Here is a 22,070-nt window from a genome sequence, read left to right on the forward strand (position 1 = left end):
CCTCGTTCCTAGGACCTCTCGTCTGCAGACCAGTAGACACTTTCCTGGCTCTCTAAGTCTTAATTTCCCAGAATGACCACGTTTAGTTTACATTCCCATCCTTGGTCAATCAACTGTGGCGGGAAACAGTGGCCATCACACAGGACAAATTTACTGCACAGAATCAACGCTGTGGATGGGTGGGAGGAGAAGCTCTTGGAGGATGGAGAGCAGGTAAACACACTGTCGTATGTACATGACAATGTCCCAGGGAACAAGGACTTTGTAGCTTTAATGTGGAATTGATGTAACTCTTAAACTGCCCGCATATAGGAATATCATGCTTCACTTTTAAAAAATGATACTCTTTGCATATGAATGTGTATTCACATACGGCAACTTAAAATGACCCAGATTAGCTCTGTGGCTTTAATATTTCTCTTATCCAAGCAGTGTGGTATGGCTACTCTGAGAATAGTTATCAAAGTAAGTAGAAAGTTAACTAATGAGATAAATAGAAACAGAATCCTAGATGTTGCTGGGTGGCTAAATCATGCTCAGGACTCAAATTAGGCCATGTGGAAGGGGCCTCCATTTATTCAGGCCACCAGGGCACCGTTTGAGGAATTATTATTCTGAGAAGTGAGGGTAAATAGGACCCTAGTGACTGAAAAATTTGAGGCTGCTTCCAAAAGCTCTAATTTGCACCCAGGGAGTACAAAGAAGAATCTGGGTAGAATAAATAGCTAGATTAATAAGCAGAAAAATAAGCAAAAGCAGACAGTCTGGGCCAAGGTGGAAGTCATATTTGAGAGATCGGGTAATGATGGAAAGATTTAAAGTGTGTTTTGTGGGAGGGTGACCATACAAATTGATTGATACGAGGCTTTGATATTGGGGTGTCATTATCTAGCACATATGCCTTCATAGATACATGTTTGAGCTTAGGACTAAGCCCCCAGAATGGCAAGTCTGAGATCTGGGTAAAAGGAGCAGGCTCTTATTCTCACTGTGTTCCCGGCATCCCCCACTTTATACAACCTGTTCTCCTCACCACTCATCTAAAGCAAGTTTCCTCCACTGTGGCAATATATATTGTCAACACGTTTTTTTTTTTTTAATGTCCTCATGGGTAGTTTCTGTGCACAGAAAGGTATTTTCATTTAAAAAATTAGTATCTCATTTATTTAAAACCTGATTATTTCCTAAGCTTTTAAGAAGTCACAGTTTGTTTTTGAATTTTATTTATTTATTTATACAGCAGGTTCTTATTAGTTATCCATTTTATACATATTAGCGTATATATGTCAATCCCAATCTCCCGATTCACCACACAAGAAGTCACAGTTTTTTTAAAACATATAATTCTCTTTATATTTCTAGACAATTTTAACACTCACCTTAAAGATGGATTTTTAAAGGGAGTAGATTCCCTTAAATATTTCCAACTATATTTATACTTTTAACATATTGGATTTACCTTTCACGTACTGTTTAAACAAACAAAACCTTCCTATGTTCTTAGGTGAGTTAAAATCTAATAAATTAAATTTATATAACACCTCAACTTAAAATCAGGAGCTAAATCAGTTGCTCAGTTATACATTTAACTGGGAGTTACAAAGCTAAAATACTAAGAAAAGAGGCCAAATTCCCTTAAACACTTAAATATCAAATATGTACAATTTCTTTAACCCAAAGATATTCATGTATAGGTGTGATTTTCCTAAACTCCTATACTTAATGCTTTCTGAGCTTGAGAGGTGCTTACCCACCAAGGAAAAGAAGATGTCATTCCACACTCTTAGGGAATTATCTTCTCAGATGCTTGAGAGGTTGCAGAACAACCAGAAGTTGCAACCTGACCAGCTTTTCTTACAATCCCAGCCTAGGCTGAGTTCCCATCTGTAATCACTGTGGTGTTTTATGCCATAATTTAAGGAAGGGGCGATGAACAACAGGGCTGAATTATCCATTAAGCTGAGTGGCACAGTGTCTAGGACCTACAATAATTTTAGGTGCCCACAAATATATTCTAATTTTAATATCTTTTAAAATCAGAAGAAAAATATTAGTATAACAGTAATGAATATATATCAAATCAAGCGTGGATTATATTCATCTTTATTCCAATGCAGTAGTAAAATACAAATTTTAATATCTTTTTTCCATAAAGGCAAAAGTGCCCAGAGTCTATGAAGTCATAATGGCACTCTAGTCACTTAGCACACTTCCCTGTGTGTGAGTTCTATCAGGACCTAATTCTTAAATCAATCTGCAGAACTCTGACATCCCACCTAGATGGGCCCCTCATGCCAAATGCATTTTGCATTTCCTTGGCTCTTCAGATATATGTGTCTGAATTCTCAGAATTCTGTGTTCTTTTTAAAATTTTACTACCTTGAAGGGCATACAACCCTTACATATATTAAAACGCTATACAGTTAACAAACTTTTGGGCAATCATTTCATAAAGGAAGCTATTCAAATGGCAAATAAGCACATAAATAACATAATTAGTCATCAGAGAAATGAAAATTGAAACCACAGGGAGATGGGATTATACGCCCTGTATGGGCATATAATGGGTACAATTTTTTAAATTGACAACACTAAATGTTGGTGAGGGCATGGAACAACCAGGACTCCCAAACATTGTTTAAGGGAGTGTGAAATGGTACAGTCTCTTGGGAAAAAAGTTTTGGCAGTTTCATAATGACCCTATGACCCAACAATTTCACTCCTGGCTATGTACCCTAGAGAAATGCAAATATATGTCCACAAAAAGACTAAGATAATGTCCTAAGCAGCTTTACTCATAATAGCCCCAAATAGGCAACAACCTAAAATGCCCATCAATAGAAAAATGGATAAACAAGCTGTGGTATATTCACACAGTAGAAACTGCTTAGGGCTTCCCTGGTGGCGCAGTAATTGAGAGTCCGCCTGCCGATGCAGGGGACGTGGGTTCGTGCCCCGGTCCGGGAGGATCCCACATGCCGCGGAGCGGCTAGGCCCGTGAGCCATGGCCGCTGAGCCTGCGCGTCCGGAGCCTGTGCTCCGCAATGGGAGAGGCCACAACACTGAGATGCCCGCATACAGAAAAGAAGAAAAAAAAAGAAACTGCTTAGAAAAAAAAAAAGAATAAATTCTGATACATGCAACAACCTGAATTAATTTAAAAAACATTATGCTGAGTGAAAGGTGTATTACACAAGAGTATATAATGTATGATTCTAGTGATTCTTTTTTTAGTTCTAGAGCAGGCTAAACTAATATTTGATGAATATAGTCAGAGCAGTGATTGCCTTTGGGGATGGGAGAAGGGATTTACGGGGGAAGAGTTTGAAGGAACTTTCTGGAGTGATAGAGATTTGGGTTCATGCATTGTCAAAACTCATCAAATGTTACACTTAGAATTAGTGCATTTCACCTGTTAAAAAACAAAATTCAACTGAGTAAATTTTAAAGATCTTATTGGCTTTATTCAATGATTCATGAATCAGGCAGCATCCAATCTAGCAGACAGAAAGGAGCTCCGAGGAGCTGTACAAAATGAAAGACTTTCATAGGCAGAAGGGAATGGGAACAAGGAAGTTATACTAGGCAAAAAAGCAGGTTGGTTACTGCAAGATCACTTTTCTTTAGGGGATGGCAGGGGTCTAGCAGGCTGATTACCTAACTAGTGCTGATCAAGTGATTCCTGATTGACTGGTTGAAGATTCCGTTTCTGGGAGATGCTGAAACTATATCTATCTCGGTTTAGTGACATGGGTTTTAGCCTAAATGACTCCATTTGAGGACTGTTGTTTTTAACATATTGTATGTAAATTTTTCCTAAAAATGAAAAAGCCATAAACAAATATTGAACTATAGGTAATAATATGCATATTGAAGTCTTTAAAGTATACTATCTGCAGCTTACATTGCAATATCAAAAAAATAAGATGACGGACAAAGAATTTAAGTAGACTTTTCTTCAAAGAAAATATACAAGTGCCTAATAAGAACATGAAAAGATGTTCAGCATCATTTTTCAATAGGGAAATGCAAATGAAAACCACGATAAAATATCACTTCACACCTCCTAGGATAAGTATAATAAAAAAAAAAGACAGACAATAACAAGTATTTGCAAGTATGTGGAAAAATTAGAACCCTCATGTATTGCTGTTGGAAATGTAATGTGGTACAGTCACCATGGAAAAACATTCTTCAAAATATTAAACACAGAGTTATCATACGACTCAGCAATTCCACTCCTAAGGTATATACTTAAGAAAATTGAAAACATATGTCCATACAAAAACTTGTACATGAATGTTCACAGGAGCACTATACATAATAGCCAAAAAATGGAAAAAACATAAATGTCTGTCAACCAATAAATGGATAAATACAGGTGGTATATATCCATACAATGGAATATCATTCAGCCATAAAAAGAACAACATACTGAGTCATGCAACAACAATGAAGAACCTTGGAAACACCGTGCTAAGTGAAAGGAGCCAGTCTCAAAAGGCCACAGATTGTGATTCCTTTTGTATGAAATGTCCAGAATAGGCAAATCCATAGAGACAGGAAGTAGATAGCAACATAGAGTGACTGCTTCATGGGTATAAGATTTCTTTTAGGGGTGATGAAAATGTTTTGGAATTAGATAGTGATGATGGTTGCACAACATTGTGAATATATTAAAAACCACTGAATTGTACACTTTAAAAGCGTGAATTTATAATATGAGAATTGTACCTCAGTGAGAAAAATAAAATGGATTGATGGATGGGATAGAGGGATGGTTAGATGGATAGACACGCGATAGAACAAACATAGCAAAATGTTAATAGTAGAATTTAGGTGGTGGCTATGAGTGTTCACTGTATGATTCTTTCAACTTTTCTTTATATTTGCAGCTTTTATAACAAAATGATGAAAAAAACCCCGAATGATCAATTTATTCAACTTTTAAGATGATTTTACCAACATATATCAAGGACATTTTAAAAAATAAAAAAACAGAGTATAAATAGATGATAGGTGATAGATAGATACCACAAACCTTAGACCCAGCAAGTCTGTTCAGCAACTTAATCTAAGGAAATAATCATATCTTAACTGAAAAAAATGTATGTGGAAAGAAGTTTCCCAAAGTGTTGTTTATCATAGCAAAACACTTGGAAATATCCTAAACAAATACTGTGACAGAAATGAATCTCAGAGCACAAACTGAGGTGTGCCTTAAGTATAAAACTTTAAACATAGTACTGACATACATACACTACCAAATGTAAAATGGATGGCTAGTGGGAAGCTGCTGCATAGCACAGGGAGATCAGCTCGATGCTTTGTGATGACCTAGAGGGGTGGGATAGGGAGGGTGGGAGGGAGGCTCAAGAGGGAGGGATATGGGGATATATGCATACATATAGTTGATTCACTTTGTTATACATCAGAAAATAACACAACATTGTAAAGCAATTATACCCCAATAAAGATTTAAAAAAAAGAACATGGGAGAATAGAGTTCCACCTTAAAAAAAACACAAAAAACTTTAAACACATTTTCTATGACAACTTAATTTTTGTTTTGAGCCCATTCCATAGGAAGGGTAGACACAATCTCAGTCAATTAAGAACTTTCCCTCTTCAGGTGTGGAGAAAAGAGAATCCTCCTACACTGTTGGTGGGAATGTAAATTGGTGCAGCAGCTATGGAGAACAGTATGGAGATTCCTCGAAAAACTAAAAATAGAGTTACCATATGATCCAGCAATCCCACTCCTGTGCATATATCCAAACAAAACTATAATTCAAAAAATACATGCACCCCTATGTTCATAGCAGCACTATTTACAACAGCCAAGATGTGGAAGCAACCTAAATGTCCACTGACAGATGAATGGATAAAGATGTGGTGGGACATCCCAAGTGGTCCAGTGGTTAAGACTCGTGCTTCCAATGCAGGGAGTGCAGTTTTGATCCCTGGTAGGGAACTAATATCCCACATGCCACGTGGCCAAAAAACAAAACAAAAAAATAATACTCATAGAATAAATGGCATTTTTTAAAAAAGATGTGGTACAGTGGAATATTACTCAGCCATAAAAAGAATGAAATAATGCCATTTGCAGCTACATGGATGGACCTAGAGATCATCATACTAAGCAAAGCAAGTCAGAAAGAGGAAGACAAATATGATATGATATCACTTATCCATGGAATCTAAAATATGACATGAATGAACATATCTATGAAACAGAAACAGACTCACAGACACAGGAAACAGACTTGAGGTTGGTAGGGTGGGGTGGGGTGAGGGGAGGGAGTTTGGGGTGAGCAGATGCAGACTATTATATAGAGAATGGATAAACAGCAAGGTCCTATTGTATAGCAGAGGGAACTATATTCAAAATCTTGTAATAAACCATAATGGAAAAGAAAAATAAAAAAAGAATTTTCCCTCTTCTGTAGGATTATTCTGAGTTTGGGGATGCTTGCACAGTGCCAAGGTGTGGTATTTGGAGGGAGCAGGCAAGTGATGGATGGGACTGAGGTTCTGGGCGTCCGTCCACTCTGGTGTCAGCTGGAACGTCTACTGGCCCATCTGCCTCTTGGTCATCAGCAAGCCCTTTCTGACAATTACAGGCTCATCAGTATTTTGAAATACTTACTATGAAAAGTTAAATTATATCTAAAAATCTATTCACTTTATCACAGGAAATTTCAACATTATCTTTGTCATGAAAGAAAAGGAATTGCTGTAAGATTCTCGTAATAGAATTACAACTAGTAAAAAAAATTTTTTTTTTATTATATACTGTGTGAGTAAAGTTTTTCTCAAGAATTTGAAGAGATCACCATTTAAAGCTTTTGACCAAGATGGTGGTCAGCCATTTCAAGCACAACATTGGATGTTAAAAATTTCTGTTCATGGAATCAAGCTCAAGTCTTTTGTTAAGAAAATGGAAGAGACAGTATTTGGAAGTTGTGTACAAATCAAATATTTAAGAAGCATATGCTCTGTATTTTACTTTTCTTATCATAATTATATAATATACAAAATGGAATGATTTTTCACCAAGTATATATAGACTCCCTCCAAAGCACTAGCTTTCCCTAGAGTGCCCTACAAATGCTGTAGTTTCCTGTGTATGTCAAAACAAGTACGAGGTTGGGCAGCTGCACTACGGTGACATGTTACCTCTGATGCACATCATATAAGCTCCTTAGAGGATTTAGGCATATGCTTTTAGAAATGAAAGCTTTTTTTCTTTCTTCTTTTTTTTTTTTTTGCCTTGTCACATCCCTACCATGGGGCAAAGAGCCTGCCTGGTTACTTGTTCTAAAGGGAAGACTAGAAAGAAAAAACAAAACAAAACATATAGAGGGTGGTAAAAGGGTACAAACTTTCAACTATAAGATGAATAAAGTCTGAGGATCTATAGTGGTGATTATAGTTGATAACACTGTAGGGTATACTTGAAATTTGCTTAGAGAGTGGAAATTAAATGTTTTCTCTCTCACACACACAAAATAAATACCTGAGGTGATAGAGGTATTAATTAACTAGAGTGGGAAATCCTTTCACAGTGCAAACATGTATCAAATCACTATGATGTACACTTTACTTCTGGCCACGCTGCGCAGCTTGCGGGATCTTAGTTCCCCAACCAGGGATTGAACCCACACCCTCGGCAGTGAAAGCGCGGAATCCTAACCACTGGACAACCAAGGAATTCCCATGACATACACTTTATTTTTTTTAATATTATTTATTTATTTATTTATTTATTTATTGTTTTGGCTGTGTTGGGTCTTTGTTGTTGTGCATGGGCTTTCTCTAGTTGCGGTGAGCCGGAGGTTGCTCTTCATTGCGGTGCGCGGGCTTCTCATAGTGGAGGCTTGTTTTTGTTGCAGAGCACAGGCTCTAGGCACGCAGGCCTCAATAGCTGTGGTACTCAGGGACTCAGTAGTTGTGGCTCGCGAGCTCTAGAGCACAGGATCAGTAGTTGTGGCACACGGGCTTAGTTGCTCCGCGGCATGTGGGATCTTCCCAGACCAGGGCTTGAACCCGTGTCCCCTGCATTGGCAGGTGGATTCTTTACCACTGTGCCACCAGGGAAGTCCCCATGTACACGTTAAATGTCTTAAAATTTTGGCAATAGTACTTCAATAAAGCTGAAATTTTCAAAAAATTTTTGAACTGGACATATGGTAATATCTATTGTATAAAAAGACTGTTCTTGAAATGTAGTCCACAGTCCATAAAGGGTCTCAGGCACCCATGCAGAGGGTCTGTGAGATCAAAGCACTTTTCATAACAATACTAAAATGTTATTTGCTCTTTTCATTTTCATTCTCTCATGAGAGAACAGTGCAGTTTTCCAGAAGCTACATATGTGATATGCTAACAGATTGACTGCAGAAGTTGATATGAGAATCCAGCATCTTCTATTAAGCCAGACATGAAAGGGATTTGCAGAAATGTAAAACAATGCCACCTTTTTCACTAATTGTTGTTTTAGAAAATATAGTTATTTTTCACAATAATGTTATTTATATTAATTTAAAATGTGTTTATTATAGTTATTTTTAAATGAATAGATATTTTAACTTCTTCAGTTTTAATATCTAGTACATCATATATCACAGATATAACTACAAAAAAATTATTTGGGATCCTAATAATTTTTTTTGACATCTTTATTGGAGTATAATTGCGTTACACTGTTGCATTAGTTTCTGCTGCATAACAAAGTGAATCACCTATATGTATACATATATCCCCATATCCCCTCCCTCTTGTGTCTTCCTCCCACCCTCCCTATCCCACCCCTCTATGTGGACACAAAGCACCGAGCTGATCTCTCTGTGCTATGTGGCTGCTTCCCACTAGCTATCTATTTTACATTTGGTAGTGTATATATGTCCATGCCACTCTCTCACTTCGTCCCAGCTTACCCTTCCCCCTCCCCATATCCTCAAGCCCATTCTCTACGTCTGCGCCTTTATTCCTGTCCTAGCCCTAGGTTCTTCAGAAACATTTTTTTCTTTTTCTTTTAGATTCCATATATATGTGTTAGCATACGGTATTTGTTTTTCTCCTTCTGACTTATTTCACTCTGTATGACGGACTCCATGCCCATCCACCTCACTACAAATAACTCAATTTTGTTTCTTTTTATGGCTGAGTAATATTCCATTGTATATATGTGCCACATCTTCTTTATCCATTCATCTGTCAATGGAAACTTAGGTTGCTTCCATGTCCTGGCTGTTGTAAATAGTGCTGCAATGAACATTGTGGTACATGACTCTTTTTGAATTATGGTTTTCTCAGGGTATGAGCCCAGTAGTGGGATTGCTGGGTCATATGGTAGTTCTATTTTTAGTTTTTTAAGGAAACTCCATACTGTTCTCCATAGTGGCTGTATCAATTTACATTCCCACCAACAGTGCAAGAGGGTTCCCTTTTCTCCACACCCTCTCCAGCATTTATTGTCTATAGATTTTTTGATGATGGCCATTCTGACCAGTGTGAGGTGATACCTCATTGTAGTTTTGATTTGCATTTCTCTAATGATTAGTGATGTTGAGCATCTTTTCATGTGTTTGCTGGCAATCTGTATATCTTCTTTGGAGAAATGTCTATTTAGGTCTTCTGCCCATTTTTGGATTGGGTTGTTTGTTTTTTGATATTGAGCTGCATGAGCTGCTTGTATATTTTGGAGATTAATCCTTTGTCAGTTGCTTCATTTGCAAATATTTTTTCCCATTCTGATGGTTGTCTTTTGGTCTTGTTTATGGTTTCCTTTGTTGTGCAAAAGCTTTGAAGTTTAATTAGGTCCCATTTGTTTATTTTTGTTTTTATTTCCATTTCTCTAGGAGGTGGGTCAAAAAGGATCTTGCTGTGATTTATGTCATAGAATGTTCTGTCTTTTTTTTTCTCTAAGAGTTTTATAATGTCTGGCCTTATATTTAGGTCTTTTATCTATTTTGAGTTTATTTTTGTGTACAGTGTTAAGGAGTGTTCTAAGTTCATTCTTTTACATGTAGCTGTTCAGTTTTCCCAGCACCACTTACTGAAGAGGCTGTCTTTTCTCCATTATATATTCTTGCCTCCTTTGTCATAGATTAGTTGACCATAGGTGCGTGGGTTTATCCCTGGGCTTTCTATTCTGTTCTATTGATCTCTATTCCTGTTTTTGTGCCCATACCATACTGTTTTGATTACTGTAGACTTGTAGTATAGTCTGAAGTCAGGGAGCCTGATTCCTCCAGCTCTGTTTTTCATTCTCAAGATTGCTTTGGCTATTCGGGATCTTTTGTGTTTCCATACAAATTATGAAATATTTTGTTCTAGTTCTGTGAAAAATGTCATTGGTAGTTTGATAGAGATTGCACCAAATCTGTAGATTGCTTTGGGTAATATAGTCCTTTTCACAATGTTTATTCTTCCAATCCAAGAACATAGTATATCTCTCCATCTGTTTTTATCATCTTTAATTTCTTTCATCAGTGTCTTACAGTTTTCTGCATGCAGGACTTTTGTCTCCTAAGGTAGGTTTATTTCTAGGTATTTTATTCTTTTTGTTGCAGTGGTAAATGGGAGTGTTTCCTTAATTTCTCTTTCAGATTTTTCATCATTAGTGTAGAAGAATGCAAGAGATTTCTGTGCATTAAGTTTGTATCCCACTACTTTACCAAATTCATTGATTAGCTCTAGTAGTTTTCTGGTAGAATCTTTAGGATTATCTTTGTATAGTATCATGTCATCTGCAAACAGTGACAGTTTTACTTCTTTTCTTATTTGGAATTGCTCTATGTGTAAGGTTAGGTTGTTTATTTGAGATGTTTCTTGTTTCTTTTTTTCTTTTTTTTTTTTTTTTGCGGTACATGGGCCTCTCACTGTTGTGGCCTCTCCCGTTGCAGAGCACAGGCTCCTGATACGCAGGTTCAGCGGCCATGGCTCACGGGCCCAGCCACTCCGCGGTGTGTGGGAACCTCCTGGACCAGGGCACAAACCCGTGTCCCCTGCATTGGCAGGTGGACTCTCAACCACTGCACCACCAGGGAAGCCCTGTTTCTTGTTTCTTGAGGTAGGATTGTATTGCTATAAACTTTCTTCTTAGAACTGCTTTTGCTGCATCCCATAGATTTTGGGTGGTCGTGTTTTCATTGTCATTTGTTTCTAGGTATTTTTTGGTTTTCTCTTTGATTTCTTCAGTGATCTCTTGGTTGTTTAGTAGCGTATTGTTTAGCCTCCATGTGTTTGTATTTATTACAGTTTTTTTCCTGTAATTGATATCTAGTCTCATAGCGTTGTGGTCAGAAAAGATACTTGATACAATTTCAGTTTTCTTATATTTACCAAGGCTTGATTTGTGACCCAAGATATGATCTATCCTGGAAAATGTTCCATGAGTACTTAAGAAAGTGTATTCTGTTGTTTTTGGGTGGAATGTCCTATAAATATCAATTAAGTCCATCTTGTTTAATGTGTCATTTAAAGCTTGTGTTTCCTTATTTATTTTCATTTTAGATGATCTGTCCATTGGTGAAAGTGGGGTGTTAAAAGTCCCCTACTATGATTGTGTTACTGTTGATTTCCCCTTTTATGGCTGTTAGCATTTGCCTTATGTATTGAGGTGCTCCTAATTTGGGTGCATATATATTTATAATTGTTATATCTTCTTCTTGGATTGATCCCTTGATCATTATGTAGTGTCCTTCTTTGTCTCTTGTAATAGTCTTTATTTTAAAGTCTATTTTATCTGATATGAGTATAGCTACTCCAGCTTTCTTTAGATTTCCATTTGCATGGAATATCTTTTTTCATCCCCCCACTTTCAATCTGTATGTGTCCCTAGGTCTGAAGTGGATCTCTTTAGACAGCATATATATGGGTCTTGTTTTTGTATCTATTCAGCCAGTCTATGTCTTTTGGTTGGAGCATTTAATCCATTTACATTTAAGGTAATTATCAATATGTATGTTCCTATTACCATTTTCTTAATCATTAGGGTTTGTTATTATAGGTCTTTTCCTTTTCTTGTGTTTTCTGTCTAGAGAATTTCCTTTAGCATTTGTTGTAAAACTGGTTTGGTGGTGCTGAATTCTCTTAGCTTTTGCTTGTCTGTAAAAGTTTTAATTTCTCTGTTGAATCTGAATGAGATCCTTGCTGGGTAGAGTAATCTTGATTTTAGGTTTTTCCCTTTCATCACTTTAAATATATCCTTCCACTCCCTTCTGGCTTGCAGAGTTTCTGCTGAAAGGTCAGCTGTTTACCTTATGTGGATTCCGTTGTATATTATTTGTTGCTTTTCCCTTGCTGCTTTTAATATTTTTTCTTTGAATTTAATTTTTGATAGTTTGATTAATATATGTCTTGGTGTGTTTCTCCTTGGATTTATCCTGTATGAGACTCTCTGCACTTCCTGGACTTGACTGACTATTTCTTTTTCCACGTTAGGGAATTTTTCAACTATAATCTCTTCAAATATTTTCTCAGTTCCTTTCTTTTTCTCTTCTTCTGGGACCCCTATAATTTGAATGTTGGTGCATTTAATGTTGTCCCAGAGGTCTCTGAGACTGTCCTCAATTCTTTTCATTCTGTTTTCTTTATTCTGCTCTGCAGTAGTTATTTCCACCATTTTGTCTTCCAGGTCACTTATCCGTTCTTCTGCCTCAGTTATTCTACTATTGATTCCCTCTAGAGAATTTTTTTTTTTTTTTTGGTGGTTTGCGGGCCTCTCACTGTTGTGGCCTCTCCCATTGCAGAGCACAGGCTCCGGATGTGCAGGCTCAGCAGCCATGGCTCACGGGTCTAGCTGCTCCGCGGCATGTGGGATCCTCCCAGACTGGGGCACGAACCCATGTTCCCTGCATCGGCAGGCAGACTCTCAACCACTGCGCCACAAGGGAAGCCCCCCTCCAGAGAATTTTTAATTTCATTTATTTCGTTTTTCATCATTGTTTGCTCTTTAATTCTTCTAGGTCCTTGTTAAACATTTCTTGCATTTTCTCCATTCTATTTCCAAGATTTTGGATCATGTTTACTATCATTACTCTGGATGCTTTTTCAGGTAGACTGCGTATTTCCTCTTCATTTGTTTGGTCTGGTGGGTTTTTACCTTGCTCCTTCATCTGCTGTGTATTTCTCTGTCTTCTTACTTTTCTTAACTTACTGTGTTTGGGGTCTCCTTTTCACAGGCTGCAGGTTCATAGTTTACTTTTTTTTTTTTGGTGTCTGCCCCCAGTGCACAAGTTTGGTTCATGTGTTGTGTAGGCTTCCTGGTGGAGGGGACTGGTGCCTGTGTTCTGGTGGATGAGGCTGGATCTTGTCTTTCTGGTGGGCAGGACCGCATCTGGTGGTGTGTTTTGGGGTGTCTGTGAACTTATTATGATTTTAGACAGCCTCTGCTAGTGGGTGGGTTTGTGTTCCTGTCTTGGTAGTTGTTCGGCATGGGGAGTCCACCACTGGTGCTTGCTGGTCGTTGAGTGAGCTGGGTGTTAGCATTGAGATGGAGGTCTCTGGGAGAGCTCTTACTGATTGATATTATGAGGGGCTGGGAGATCTCTGGTGGACCAATGTGCTGAACTTGGCTCTCCCATCTCAGAGGCTCAGGCCTGCCACTGGGCCAGAGCACAAAGACCAGTCTCCCAGCTTGGAAGTGGTGTTACTAGGGTTTGAACTGCTGCCTCTTCTAAGTCCAGCTCTTAGGCTCTGACAATACCCAGAAGAGCATGAGTCAGGAAATACAAACACTTATGTTCACTCTATCACCTTAAGAGCTGGGACAATTACTCCATATCTCCAGCCTCTGGTTTCCTTAGATCTTTTTTTTGTTTGTTTGTTTTCCTTTGTGCTTCATCTAGTTTCACTTGCTCATAGGGTGCTGCATGCAGAGGCCTCCACCAGGTACTTCAGACCAGAGTTCCGAGTGTGAAACTTTGCTCCCAGATGCTGCATTTTGGGCACTAGATACTGAATAGCCTCAGTCAGATTTTCAATTTTGCCCAAAGAGAATTTGTTGAGACCAACATTTGTGGCTAGTTTCCTAAGTCTCAACAGATAGACACACACAAAAACACTCCTGATTAGCTGCCTTCTGAGGATAAAGTGCTGAGCCATGGTCACCCTGAGTAATCTTCAGACAAAGCAATCCATGAAGGGAAGGGCTTTTAAAAAAACAGCTTCTTGTAAAAGTCAGTGGCAAAACATTTTGAAGACTATCACAGAAGTCCAAAGAATGTGCCTGGGAGTCTTAGCAAACTTGGTAGCCCTTCATTGTTCTACGGGAGATACAGCAATGCCCACGTAGGAGGGAGAGGGAGGCAGACGTGGCGGGGAGGCCCCAATAATTTATAATTGTGTAAAGGGTTCCTATGAGCAAAAACTTTGAGTACCACTTCCAAAGTTTCATTCTGCCACACATCTAGTATGGCAGAAAACTCTGCAACCACTGAAATGGAGCATGGAAACATATCTATTGAATGAAAAGATATCTTCTTTATTGTTAAATGGGTATGGTGTGATCCCATATTTAATTAAAATAAATGTGTGTGTGTGTGTGTGTGTGTATACCCATAGGGAAAAATGTATGGAAGGATACATGTCTATTAATGCTAATTATTTCTAGGTTATAAGATTATGAAGATATTTATTTTCTTTATTCCTTTTCTTTATATACTAATTTGAAACATTTTACTGTGGTAAAAAACACATAACATACAATTCACCATTTCAACCTCTTCAAGTGTACAGTCCAGTAGTGCTAAGTATATTCACATTGCTGTGAACCAGACCTCTAGATATTTTACACCTTGCAAATCTGAAACTCTATACTCAATAAACAAAAACTCCCTGTTCCCCCCAGCCCCCAGACACTGGCAACCACCATTCTACTTCCTGTTCCTATGAATCTGACTAATTTAGGAACCTCATAAAAGTGGAATTATAGAATATTTGGTTTTTGTGTCCGTGATTGGCTTATTTTACATAGCATAATATCACTTAGGTTCATCTATGTTATAGCATGTGACAGGATTTCCTTCCTTTTTAAGACAATAACATTTTATTGTATGTATATACCACATTTGTTTACATATTTATTCACTAATAGACATTTGAGTTGCTTCTAAACATACTAATTTTTTAAAGAACATGAATTCACTTTATAAATAGAAATAAAATAAGGCTATATCCATTTTGGAAAAAGACAACACATTCTCCCTCAAAAAGCACAGGTAACAAAGAGAAGGAAAGGGAGGTATAAAGGTCTTTAACTTAGCTGATCAGCCTATTGTGCAAGACTCCTGGGAATTTAGTCAACTATGAAGGAAAAGAAAAGATTGTCCATAATCTTGTCAATGAAAAATTAAGCAGTCGATCTAAGCAAGAAATGGAATATTTTATTTGAGTCAAATTTGAGGATTATAACTCAGGAAAAACATCTCAGAAAGCTCTGAGAACTTTAGAAGTCAAGGCAGAGTTACATTAATTTTTTGAGACCAAGGGCTGTACATCAAATGACATATTATTGACAGTTCACACAGTCCAGATCTAAGCGTCATCGTGACCCCTTACATGATCAAGAAGGAATGTTGTCTTTTAAGGTGTTGTCTTATTGGTGCTGGGAGGATGTTGCTCTTTTATGGTTGAGCAGGTATTTCTGCCTACGGGAGAGGTTTGCTCACTGCATAATGCAGATACACCGTGCACAGTGCGGGGAGAGAAGAGGGCAAAGGGCAGAGAACATTTTTTATATTTAAATTTTTCTTGTCTTTCCATAAAATATGAACTTTACTTCACAATCTCAATATTCAAGAAGAAGAAATAAGGGCTTAGACAGCTTCTTGACACATAAAATATAGAAATCTACCTAGAAGCTTAGGATTTCCCAGGCGGTCCAGTGGTTAAGACTTCGCCTTCCAGTGCAGGGGGTGTGGGTTTGATCCCTGGTCGAGGAACTAAGATCCCACATGCCTCGCTGCCAAAAAGCCAAAACATAAAAACAATATTGTAACAAATTCAATAAAGACTTTAAAAATAGTCCACATCAAAAAAAGAAAATCTTAAAAAAAAAAGAAATCTACCTAGAACCTGCAATTTACTCTAATTTGACCTTTCACTCTGAATACAGGAGTCTACCTTTCCCACTATCTCCCCCACACTCTCTCCTCTCCAATTTAATACAAGAAATCTCATCTAGACCGTCTCTGACTTTCTCACAGGCTGCACGTGTATGATCAAGGGGTCTGAGAGTTTACCGTACCATAAGGGGGATGCTGTCCCCAGAGAGCTAAAACCATTGTAAAATCCTTCATTGCACCTCACCTTTTAGACAACCTGATGGTGTATTTCTAGCATTCTTTTTTTAAATGTCCATACAAACCTTTTCAAAGCTTTTTATTATGGACAATTTCAAATATATACAAAAGATAAAGAACTAAATGCCCCTCTATTTCATTTCTCTGTTGCTGCATAACCCCAAATTTTATGATAGAAATCAAGAACCATTTTACCATGTTCATGGATTCTAAAGGTCAGGAATTTGGACAGCACAGAGCAGAGATGGCTTATTTCTGCTTCACAATGTCTGGTGCCTCAAGTGAAAAGAACAGAATGGTTGGTGTGATTTGAATCACCAAGGATGGAATCATCTGGAGGTTTCTTCACTCACAGATCCGTCCAGGTGCTGGGGTGACTTCGAGGCTGAATTTAGGTGAGGTTGTCGACTGGAGCATCTGTACATGGCCTCTCCATTTGACTTGGGCTCCTCATAATATGGCAACTGGGTTTCCAGATGGAACATCCTGAGACGGAGTGTCTGGAGAGCAAGTGTACCAAGGGAATCAGGTGGGAGCCATGTGGCTTTTATGACCTAGTCTTTGAAGTCACCTTGTGTCATTCCTCTTATGCCATATTGATCAAAGTCATTATAAGCCTGCCTAATTTTCAAAGGGAAGAAACATAGATCCCCACCTTTCTATGGGAGGTTGGATAGGTCAAATTACAGAAGGATATGTGGTTTGGGAAATACTGTTACTTCCATATTTAGAAAATAAAATCACATACCCATCACCCAGCATCAATAATCATTCACTCACAGTCAATCTTTTTTTTTTATTATTCTTTGTCCTTGATTTTATCTTATTTTTTAAAATATTTATTTATTTATTTTGCCTGTGCTGGGTCTTAATTGTGGCACGCAGGTTCATAGTTGCAACATGCGAACTCTTAGTTGTGGCATGCATGCGGGATCTAGATCCCTGACCCTGGGTCCCCTGCATTGGGAGTGCAGAGTCTTACCCACTGAACCACCAGGGAAGTCCCATCACTCTTGTTTCATCCATACCCAAACCCACTTCCCTCCTCCTGCTGAGTTTATTTTGAAGCAAATCCCAAACATCATATCACTGTACCCATAAACATCTTCAGTGTATATCTCTAAAACATAAAGATTCTTGAAAAACAGCCACAATGCCATTATCCCACCTTAAAAAAATTAACAATAACTTGTCTTGTATCATTAAATATTCAGTCTGTGTTTCCCTAGTTGCCTCATAAATTTTTTAAAACAAAGTTTGTTTGTTTGAGTTGGGATTGGAATCAGGTTATTTCTAGCATTTTTTGAATAGAGTCTTTAATATAAATTTTTCCTTCAGAACTGAATGCACATTTGGCCTGAGTATGTCTGAAGAGCTTCAGATTGAGGATAAAAATTTGTATCTAGGTGCAGCCCCTGTGGGACACAGTGTGGGGATTCCTCAGAAAACTAGAAATAGAATTACCATATGATCCAGCAATCCCACTCCTGGGCATATATCCAGACAAAACTATAATTCAAAAAGATACATGCACCCCTATGTTCATAGCAGCACTATTCACAATAGCCAAAACATGGAAACAACTTAAATGTCCATCAACAGATGCATGGATAAAGAAGATGTGGTACATATACACAATGGAACACTACTCAGCCATAAAAAAGAACAAAGTAATACCATTTGTAGCAACATGGATACAACTAGAGATTATCATACTAAGTGAAGTAAGTCAGAAAGAGAAAGACAAATACCATATAATATCACTCATATGTGGAATCTAAAATATGACAGAAATGAACCTATATATGAAACAGAAACAGAATTGTGGACATAGGGAACAGACTGGTACTTGCCAAAGGGGAGGGGGTTGGGGGAGGGATGGAGTAGGAGGGTGGGGTTAGCAGATGTAAGCTTTTATATACAGAATGGATAAATAACAAGGTCCTACTGTATAGCACAGAGAACTATATCCAATATCCTATGATAAACCATAATGGAAAAGAATATATTAAAAAAAAGAAACTATATAAATATATATGCATTACTGAATCACTTTGTTGTACATCAGTAATTAACACAACATTGTAAATCAACTATACTTCAGTTTAAAAAATGCAAAAAAAAAAAAAGATTTTTCTCTATCAGCACACCTAACGATTTCCCACCTGGTTGCAAATGAAGTAAGTTAATGAGATGCATGCTTCTCAGCAATAGTATTTTCCATTTTCTATTCTTTTTATGAAATAATGACAAAATCTAATGCAATATTCAAATAATTGCACAATCATGCCCGAACCAACTATTCAATGGAAGTTGTAGAAGCCATTGCCCGCCCAGCTCATGGAGCATTCCAACATGCACTTTGGCCACAATCTGGACGCAAACAGTAGCCATTACAATGCCTAAGTCACCAGCACTAAATCAGTTCCATCACAAGGACAGTTTCCTACACAGGCCACCTTCCTTATTAACTGTTTATCTGGAGTCAACAAAGCAGGAAATACTTTCACCCCACTTCATAGCACTTATTTCTTGAGAGGGCCCCAAACTACCTGAAGCCTGGACCCAAGTCAAGAACATAGTAGAGAGTCTGTCTTACATATAGTATGGGGGTAGGACACCTCCTCCCTATCTCCCAACCATTTACTTATTTCCAATGCATTTGCTGGAAATTTCCTTCTTCGCCCATATTTGTATTGTTTATACTGTTTATAGAACCTGGAGATAATAATAAATAATGTCCACTTCACTCACTTCATTGTGCTTTTTTTGGCATAAGTATAATTAACAGGGTCTTCCAGGGCCTTCACCATCCCAGAGACAGGTGACCAAAATTGGGCTGTCAGCTTTCCTCTGGGGATCTTTGAATAATCCTTCAGCCTACACCACAGTAACCTACCTGGTTACTGTGTGTGACCATTGGGACTTATAAATCCTTATTCTAGGGACACTTCCTGCTTTCTCTGACACCCCTAGGCTCACTTCCTGGCCCCAAGTACCTACTTTCCTACAGACACAGAGTGAAATACATATTTATAAGGTATACATAGACATAAACTTAATAGAAAAAAACTGGGAACCCAGTCTAGAGCTATAGAGAAATGCACATCCATGTTCTATGAACAGACATACACACAAGAGAGGAAACAGAACATCTATAGTTTACTTTTTAAAATATAAATCTGGGACTTCCCTGATGGTGCAGTGGTTGGGAATCCACCTGCCAATGCAGGGGACATGGGTTCAAGCCCTGGTCCGGGAAGATCCCACATGCTATGGAGCAACTAAGCCTGTGCACCACAACTACTGAGCCTGCGCTCTAGAGCCCGCGAGCCACAACTACTGAACCCGTGCGCCTAGAGCCCGTGCTCCACAACAAGAGAAACTACCGGAATGATAAGCCCGCACACCACAACGAAGAGTGGCCCCCACTCGCCGCAACTAGAGAAAGCCCACACACAGCAACGAAGACCCAACGTGGCCAAAAAAATTTTTTAATAAAAAAATAAAATGAAATATAAATCTGATCATATCACATCCCCTCTCTGCCTGCTGAAAGCTTGAAGCCCTTCCAGAGCTTCAACCCCATCACTGCAAGGATATTGCAAGACCCTGCAATGCCAGTCCCCTCGCTCTCTCTGTCCAGCTTCCCTAGACTTCTCTTAACCTCTTCCTTCCTGGCTCCCTCATCCTTGCACATGCCATCCCCTTGGCCTTGAATGCTTCCCAGCCCCCAACTTTGCCAAGTTGTTTACTCATCTTTCAGCTCTCGACTTGTTTTATCTCCATTGGAACTCTCCCACCCACACAAATTCAAATCTTCCAACATACCCGTGTAAACCACCATGATCATCTTTGAAACATCTGTCACACTTGCAATTTCACTTCTGTGTGATTTTTATGTTTTAATACCATCTGCCTCCCCAGGGAGACTGAGAGCTGCAGAGTGCAGGGACCCCTCCTGCTGGCTACTTCCTGCTGCCCAGCCCACTGCTTGACACATGATAGGCACCCAATACATTTTTGAATGATTAGATGAATAAACAAATATGTGAAAGCACCTTGAAGAGTAACATATGCTCAGTGCATGTTAACTTCCTTCTTTCCAGTCTCTAGCATATATTTGCTTTTAGTTTCCCCTTGTTTTAGAGTATAGTTTGATCGTCGAAAAATTAAAAGTAAAACTTTAGTAAGTCTTAACCCAATAACTGAAAACAACATATTATCTGTGTACTATTTACACAGTCTGAAGGGAGCCACAAATGCCTGAGAGATTGCCATCACTAAGGGATTTCTACATTAGGAAAATCTTAATTTTCTAGACAGACAAGTGAAAAGATTATTATTTTCTGAAGACGCCCTGCAGTCAGCTGTTGTCTTACAAGTGTTTGTAGTCGTTGACCTGGTAAACTTTCTGTGAGTCCCTTTTAGGCTTTTAGTTCGATGCCACTACTGAAAGTCAATCCAAGGCCACATGGAAATGATGCTACATCATAACTATTAAATGATTCGCATGCACTGGTCATAGTTCATTTAAAGGTTTTTACTTCTAAATCATTATCGTCACATAATTTGTGAGTCACTAAATCTGGGAGATAATAGTGGAAAACCTCTGGACCTAGAATCAGAAAGCTGGGTCCAAATCTACTTTACAAGATTATTATGAAGATTAAATGAGTAATAATAATAACTCATCTGTTGAACACGTACTTCATACTGCATATGGAGCTAGATGTGTTACATATATTAGGTTAAATGAGTCTTAAAAGAAGCACTGTGAAATATGTATTATTACACCCAGTTTCCAAATGAGGAAGCTGAGGCTCTGGGAAGTTGAAAAACTGGCCCAAGCTTCCACACCCTTCCAAGCTGCAGGCCTCAGATGCATGTAAAAGGGCTCTAGCTAGGATGTGTGTAAGCTGGACTTGCCATAAAAATATAAGGTATCTAATTATAAAGTCTCTCTGAAATGACAAGTTCTTTTAATATTACCACATAGCCTCCCTTCTATGTGCCTGTATATTCTTATCTGGCGCAGTGAATCAAACCAGCTTAGATCCAGGAGCTGGGAACTCATCTGATCTCAGCCATCATTTATGCAAGTCGCTTTTCTTCACTTCCTCATTTATGTTTTCTCAGTTTCCATATTAGTAACTCACATGGGGACCGCACTGACCCACATCTCACCATGTCACAAGGATTTACTATTTAGAAAACTTGCCATATCAGTTTTCAAAATCGCCCAAATATTCCAAAGAAATTGGTGTGATTTGCCCCATGACAACAGGGGCATGGGTGGAGTGGGGTAGGTTGTATGAACAAAGGCAGAAAAGGAGCCCAGGCATCTGCTTTTCCATCTTCATGTCTGTGGCCATATGATCCCCTGGTAGCTTGGTGTTTATATATGAATTTTTTTCTTATGTGTAATTGTAGGCTAGAAACCTGATTCAGATTGCACAGTTGCTAAGTAATGGATACATACACACAAAATCTCCAAACTGTAACCTTCTCAATTAACTATACATTTAACTTTTAATGGGAATTCTCTGGAATTCTGCAGTGGTTAGGACTCAGCACTTTCACTGCCGGGACCCGGGTTCGATCTCTAGTCAGGGACTTTGGGGGACTTTGGGGGACCTAAGATCACACGAGCCACGCAGCACGGGGGAAAATCTTTTAAATTGCTTAAGAATAGACAGATCTATGAAAATTAGACATAAATCTCAAAACAATCCATTTTTATTTATTACTTTATTG

Source organism: Orcinus orca, chromosome 4, assembly GCF_937001465.1.
Source record: "Orcinus orca chromosome 4, mOrcOrc1.1, whole genome shotgun sequence".
Classification (NCBI taxonomy): domain Eukaryota; kingdom Metazoa; phylum Chordata; class Mammalia; order Artiodactyla; family Delphinidae; genus Orcinus; species Orcinus orca.